This window comes from Phalaenopsis equestris, unplaced genomic scaffold (genome assembly GCF_001263595.1).
Source record: "Phalaenopsis equestris unplaced genomic scaffold, ASM126359v1 Scaffold000098, whole genome shotgun sequence".
NCBI lineage: Eukaryota > Viridiplantae > Streptophyta > Magnoliopsida > Asparagales > Orchidaceae > Phalaenopsis > Phalaenopsis equestris.
The window spans coordinates 640,755-648,046 of NW_018164540.1; positions in this window are offsets into that span (position 1 = coordinate 640,755).

The following is a 7,292-nucleotide window of genomic DNA, read 5'->3' on the forward strand; positions in this document are numbered from 1 at the left end:
AAAAATAGTGATTGCGGTCTTTTTGATGTGATATTGAAAATTTGAGTGGTATGCATGTAAATATGGAATGTTTAGATGTTAGATATGTAGATACATACAAATTTTGTGGTATTTAGATTCAAAGTTTGCAGGTATCAATCATCCAAAATTATAATGATCGAACGTTAATGAGGTCCAGAGATTCGAATTTTGTGATATTATGTTGCTCATTCATTGAAATCTACTGAAAAATTATAAAATATGTGTGAATATCAAGTTAGAACCAATTTACAACTTGTGGGATAATTGTAATCTGATATTATGTTATTTCAATCCATGCGGAAGGGGAGAATTGCAACAAATTGTCGTTTATGATAGTATTCTTAGCACCAGCAATTGAGCCATGCTGTCATATATACTTCTTTACTTCATTTTAATTTTGTTCCCACATCAAAAACAAAATTTGTTTGATTAACGTGCTATTGGTCGGGTTATTTTATTGTCAGATTTACATACATAACTCTCAATTTTTTATGTATTTATATATCTTATACCTAAAATTCAATTTTTACAGATGTATTACCTTTCCTATATAAGCAGTTCCCATTTTAAAAGTTAAAAAAGAGGCATTTTTAGGGTCTGTTTGGGGCCAGCTGATTGATTATTTATAAGCAGATTATTAAATTATTAAGCTGACTTGTTGTTTTAGCGACATTAATATACGTATGTAAATGCCTCAATTTTAATTTATAATCACTGTAAATATGCTAATAATTGTTTTACCAGATATCATAATGATAAGAAAATAACATTGCAATTGTTCAAGAAACAACGAAATAATTACCGTAATATTAATCTCAACCAAAACTAATCAGACTTTAATACCAAAACCCCTCATGAACGAAACTTAAACGTCATATTACGATTTTATAAAAATAAGTTTTTGTCTTATTAATTAGGACATCAATATCAAAGTTTACTGAATTATAGTCCATTTTAATCATCTCAAACGCTTTGGGTGTTGTTTTAGGTTCTTTTATGGCCATTAGTCGGACGATTTAGATGATGCTATGATGGTACGCTATATAGTGGCACGGATTTTAAGGTATATTTAAATTTAGATGTCTAATCAACACCAACATTATACTTATAACATTAAATCCCAAATCTTTCATATCACATTAATATTATTACTATCTTTAGGTACAGGAAAAAGACAACAATGTAACAACTGAAGTTTAGGTGCTATTTATGTAAGTACATAGGAATTAGGCGATATTTATGTAAATCTTCCGAAATGAGTTGATGAGGTGGTATTAAATGCAATAACAACTGGTCCATACAATCACGTGGGTATATCTAGATTTTTCATATTAAATAATTTAAAATATATTAATAGAGAAGGTGAGCTGATTTGGCTATTATTTATTTGCTTGAAATATTTATTAAGAATGAGTATTTATTTTTTTATTTATGGGCTTATGAACTATATAGCATTGATACTTCTAAAAATATGTCGTACTCGTATCAGACACGTATCATGAATCTCAAGACACTTTTTTGAGAAAGAAACATTCAAACTTTCAATTAAGTGTCATGCAAAGCTCCGATTTCATCAAACTTATAGTCAAACTGATCGACTCGATGAGACGGACCTAATAATATCAAATTTAGTCCAATCAAAGTCAAATCAAGTTATTAAACCACTCTTAGAGGATTTCCAAACACATTTGGAAGGAAGATGCCGATGCTAGCAAGCCTATACTCGAATCGAGCGTTTCAACAAGAAGAATCCAACGAGCCCAAGTTTGCTCAATTCTGACATCGTTAAGGCACTCAAATGTACATTAAATGCCGCATGATCGAAGGAAACTCTCTGAGCCGCCTGATCAAAATGGTTGATATTCTTGTATTAATTGCACCCAGAACACTAAATAGACCCCCACCCCTCACATGGGAAAAAGTTGAAGTCTACAGAAAGAGCTTGAGGACTTGAGAAGAAGCTGCAACTAAGCATCACTGTTGATCGTCGTCGACCATCGCCGACCACTGTCATCTAATACCGCCGACCGTCGAAGACCACCGCTGACCTCCGACAACCACCGACGATCGTCGTCGACCTCTGCCAACCATCATCGATTACCACTAACCACAATCGATTACCACCAACCAGATGCCGTCAGTCGACATTATAATTTAAAAAATATAGTTACTCTTTCTCGTCTCTGGGATAAAGAGATTTTTGTAATCATAAATCAATAGCGGATTTTTGCAACTGGGCCAGACCCCGTGGCTTTTCCTTTATGGGTTTTTCACGTAAAAACTTCTGGAGTCATCGCCGCTTCTTTCTCTTTCATCTGTGTATGTGCTGAACTTTCGTACAACACTAAGACGATATTCCGTTACTCTACCGCTGCGAATTTTCTAGCACACATCACTTCTACTGATCATTCGAGCCACCAGTGTTGGGTGCATGATCTCGGGGAAGATTTTCTGTCGTCTTCTTCTCCTTACGGCGTTTCTTGTAACCCTTTAGGCTTTCTTCATGCGGTTGTGTTTCCTTAACGTTTTGGCGAGGATCTTCTCTTCTTTTCCCTTTCTCTTGGGAAATCTCTGCCATATTTATTCTATTGTCATTCCTCGGAGTTTTATCTTTTCCTCCTTTTACCTTCTTCTTCTTCTGATCTATTTATGGTTTTCAATCAGCTCCTCTTATGAACTGGGAAGAATTAATTGCTCCAGCTACTGATTTTAACTTATCTTTTGTGTCTTGCACAGATGATAAAGTGGTTTTCTGGGATGAAAATGTAGATACTGATTCCAAACAATACCATCTTTCGTTAGTTGATTATGTTTTAGGAAGAAAAACTTTCTATGACAATCTTCTTCAAAATATTGGTCAGATTTGGAAAAAGTTTAGTTGATTTTTTTTAGAACATATTATTTAAAAATTAAATTTCATAAATATGAATTTTTCAATTATAAATTAAATTTATGAAGTATGTTGTGATATTTTTTATAAGGAAAAATAAAAAATATATATATTATATATTAATAGTTAATTAAAATATAAAAATAAAATCAATTTTTTTAATTATGTTATTTCCTTGTATCATACCGTATTCGTGCTTCATAGCACATGAATCAGCTATTTTCTGGCATAGTCAAATAAATAAACATACCCAATTTATTACATCGCAAGAACACGTATTAATTAGGATATATTTTGAATGTATTTTAAGTTTACTCTTCTCATTACATCAAAAATACTCGTCCACACACACAAATCATCTACGTATAATAATTTTTTTTTTATAAACACACCCAATTTATTAAATTTATATTTAGTGCCGAACATTAAACATATTTTTGATTTAATAAAAAAGTGATAATATGTGATTTAATATAAATAGCACTTGCGTGAGGAGACCTACATTGAGCACATCACACTCACATGCGAGCGATTATTGCGTGCGGAGACTAGGGCTGTCAATCTGGCTCGTTGTTCGCTAACAGCTCGTTGTTCGCTAACAGCTCGTGTTCGGCTCGTTAATTAGCTCATGTCCGGCTCGTTCGTTAAGCTTAATGAGTAGTTTTGGATTGGAACTCAGATAGGTCAAGGGAAGCTCCAAACACAGCCAATTTTTGTCTAGATATCAAACTGTTTGTTCGCTCGTGTTCGGCTCGAAAATAAATAATTAAATAAATAGATACATAATAAATATTCATAAAATTAAATATTATAAATTTTAATTAATTAGTTTTTTTTAATTGTCATATTTATAAAAATTAATTATTTAAATTATTATATACAACAAAATATTAATAATAATATATTACTAATACCTATATAAGTATTATATATTTATATAGTAATATAATATTAGTTTTATGAACCCCACCACCCCATTTTTCTCGGCTCTCTCGAACTTTCTCACTTTCGGCTGCCTCCCCCACTCTCCCTCTAACTCTTCTTGTTCTTCTTTCGAAAATCCTTTCGGCCGACGGCCGCAACAACTTAGGGTTTGCCGTCTCCGTTCGTCTTCTAATATCGACTTGTATATCTCTTCGGATAGTCAGTGACTCAGTGTTGGTTCGATTGCTCGGTATTCTTGCTTGGTCGCTTGTTTGGCTACCTAGGTGTTATCTCTGTTTATCTTCTCTCTAATATTTCATATTATCTCTTGGTTCACCTCTTATCTTATATTTACTTAAATATATTTTACATTTATTTGGATTTTTTTAGGGAAACCTAGCTTTGTTTGGGTTTTTGGCAGAATCGCAGTGCAGTTTCACATATTGCATTTATATATTTATTTTTTTTCTATGGATGAGAATATGAGATCTGATCTAAGTGTTTTGTTGTGAAATTTAGTTCGGCGTGTATTCTGTGGTGAATCATTATGGGGTTCGCTTATTGCTTCTAATCAGAATTTTTTTGGTGATGAATACTATGCAGAATACTATGCTTCTTTCCTTTAGCTTTTCAAAACAACAACATCTATTTTTCTTTAGGTTTTCATCCAGTTGATATTCTTCTATTTTTGTCTATGATTTCCAGTTGATGTTACAAGTTATGTTTATAGAGCAAGATCGTATATGAATATTTGAGTTCAAGTTATGTAGATCAGCCTTGCTGTGAAATTTAGTTAGACTTGCATTGTGTGGTGAATCATTATGTGGTTTGGCTATTGCTTCTAGATCAGAATTGTAAGGACTGCTTTATAATGGTAGACATATCATAATGATTAATGAGAAGTATTACATATTCAGCGGTGGTTCGGCTATTGCTTCTAGATCAGAATTTTTTTTGTGAAGAATATTATGCTTCTTTCCTTTAGCTTTTCAAGAATTCTTAATACTAATTCCGTAGTTTTGATTTCAGTTAGTGTACAAGTGCAAATATGTTCAAATTAAATCTTTCACAATCAGATTCATCCAACAACAATCAGATTCATCCAACAACCATCCAACAACCAGTTGCTACCAGAAGCTCAGAATAACAACGATATTGTCATTCATAATTTACCAAGTACAGAGCCAAAAATAATACCTTAAGTTGTCATTGATAATATCAGTGAAGAAGTCCTTAACAAAAAGGGTAGGAAGAGGATGTCAGCAGTGTGGGAGTATTTTGTTGAGGCAATATTTCTGATTAAAGGGGTACAAACTACTTTTTGGCAGTGCATTTGTTGTCGAACAAAATTTCAAAAATCTAAAACAGGAACTATTTCTCAACTTCTACGTCATGTGAGAGAATGTGGACAAATCAAAGCTAAAAATAAGGAAGCCGTTGGTCTTGCCGAAAAAAGCAAAAATTGTTGGAATTTTATGCCAACTGATTTTGATACAGATGTTGAGATTTCACAGATGTTGAGATTTTCCAGTTTTTCACGATTCAAAAAACTATGATCAACACAAGATTCGAGAGATAATCTCCAAAATGATTATAGTGCATGAGTATCCTTTTAATATTGTTGAACATACATGATTTAACATTTTATTGAAGTCCTTAAACCCAAATTATGAGAAAGTTTCAAGAAACACAATAAAAACTGTGGAGTTTTTATTCATCTCTTCTATTGTATTGGTTGTTTGGACCAATCATTGATCACATGGATTTTATTTACTTGTAGAAGTGTGAGACTCAGTTTTTAGAAGTGTGAGACTCAGTTTTATTTTTCACTATTCATTGATCACTTGGACTAATCAGTTTTTATTCATCTCTTCTAATGCATTGGTCGTTTAGACCAATCATTGATCACTTGGATTTTATATGATCAACAAATAAATTTTTTTCTCTAATAAATACTGAATAATTTGATCACTAATAATCAATATTTGTCTCTTATGTATAATTATTTATAATATATATGATGCAGGTATGGAGTATGTGGAATGAAGAGAATATCTTGAAATTTCTACTTGAATCTCTACTCATTTTTGTCGGAGTTTTGTTCTATAATCTCTACTCATCTTTTAGATTGATTTAATTTTCAGCATATGTAATGAACAAGTTGTACGAAACAATCGAAGAAACTTGGGAAGAAGTTTGCAACTGGAGCATCGATGAGGCAGATGATAATCTTTAAGAACAGCTTACCAGAAGCAAGAAGCAGCAAAAGGTGTGTACCACCATGAGCTCTTCAAAGAAAATTGTCAAACTTGCTCTCAAGATGGATCCCAATTTGAAGAATCTGGAGAAAATTGTGAAGAAACATGATAATATTTTTGTAAATTTGTAAAATTTATAAATAAGTTTTTATTTTGTAAAATTTTATAAAATTATATTGAAGTTTTTGTAAAAGTTTGTATTGTAAAATTTGTAAATGAAGTTTGTATTTTGTAAAATTAGGTAAAAAAGTATTAATATCCTTTTTGTAAAATTTGGTTTGCAAATTTTTTGTAGAAATTTATTCTTCAAATTTGTTTGGAATTAAGTTGTTAGTACAAACATTTTTTTAAAAAATTTATGATTTTTTTTAATAAATTATTATAATAATTTTATATTATAACGAGTCAATTTCGAGCAGAACACAAACACGAATATCATTTTCGAGCCGAACACGAACACACTGTTCACGAGCCATTTCGAACACAAGCCAATTTCGAATCCGATTTCGAACGAGCCGAACATGAGCCAAGCCTGAGCCCGCTCAAGCTTGGCTCGTTTACAACCCTAGCGAAGACCTCACATAGAGCGGCGTGCGTTCTCCGATCTTAGCCGCGCATCGTGGCTATATGGCAGTGAGACCACTGTCATACAGTTGCGATGCGCGGTTGTCATCGGAGGTCCTACTGTCATACAACCGCGATTTACGGCTGTGATTGGAGAGCGCAAGCAGAGCTGCGTGCGGAGAGCTCACGCAAAAATTAGATGTCGCATGCAGAGGTGATTTTATAAAAGCATGAAATATATACTACAATTTCATTTTGTTTATAAATTTTGGAAGTGTATTATAAATGAAGATTATTTATTATCAAATTTTTAGAATAATAAATTTCTCATGTTATTAAAGAAAAAACGTAAATTTTTAGAACGAAATTAGATACGACATAATTCCTATATATATCTAACATATTATATTTGCATTTTGAATACTTTAGTGTCATAACAACGCAGGAAAAGATGTATTCATTTTTAAACTGTTAGTAATGATGGGTAGTTTTGTTGTAATTTTGAAAGTGTAGGTGTTAGTGCTGATGTTTAAAGGAATATTGGTATTTATGCAAATACCTGTTCTTAAAATTTTAAAAATAATATTTATCCTCGTGTAATACACCCATAAAAAGAATATATATATATATATATA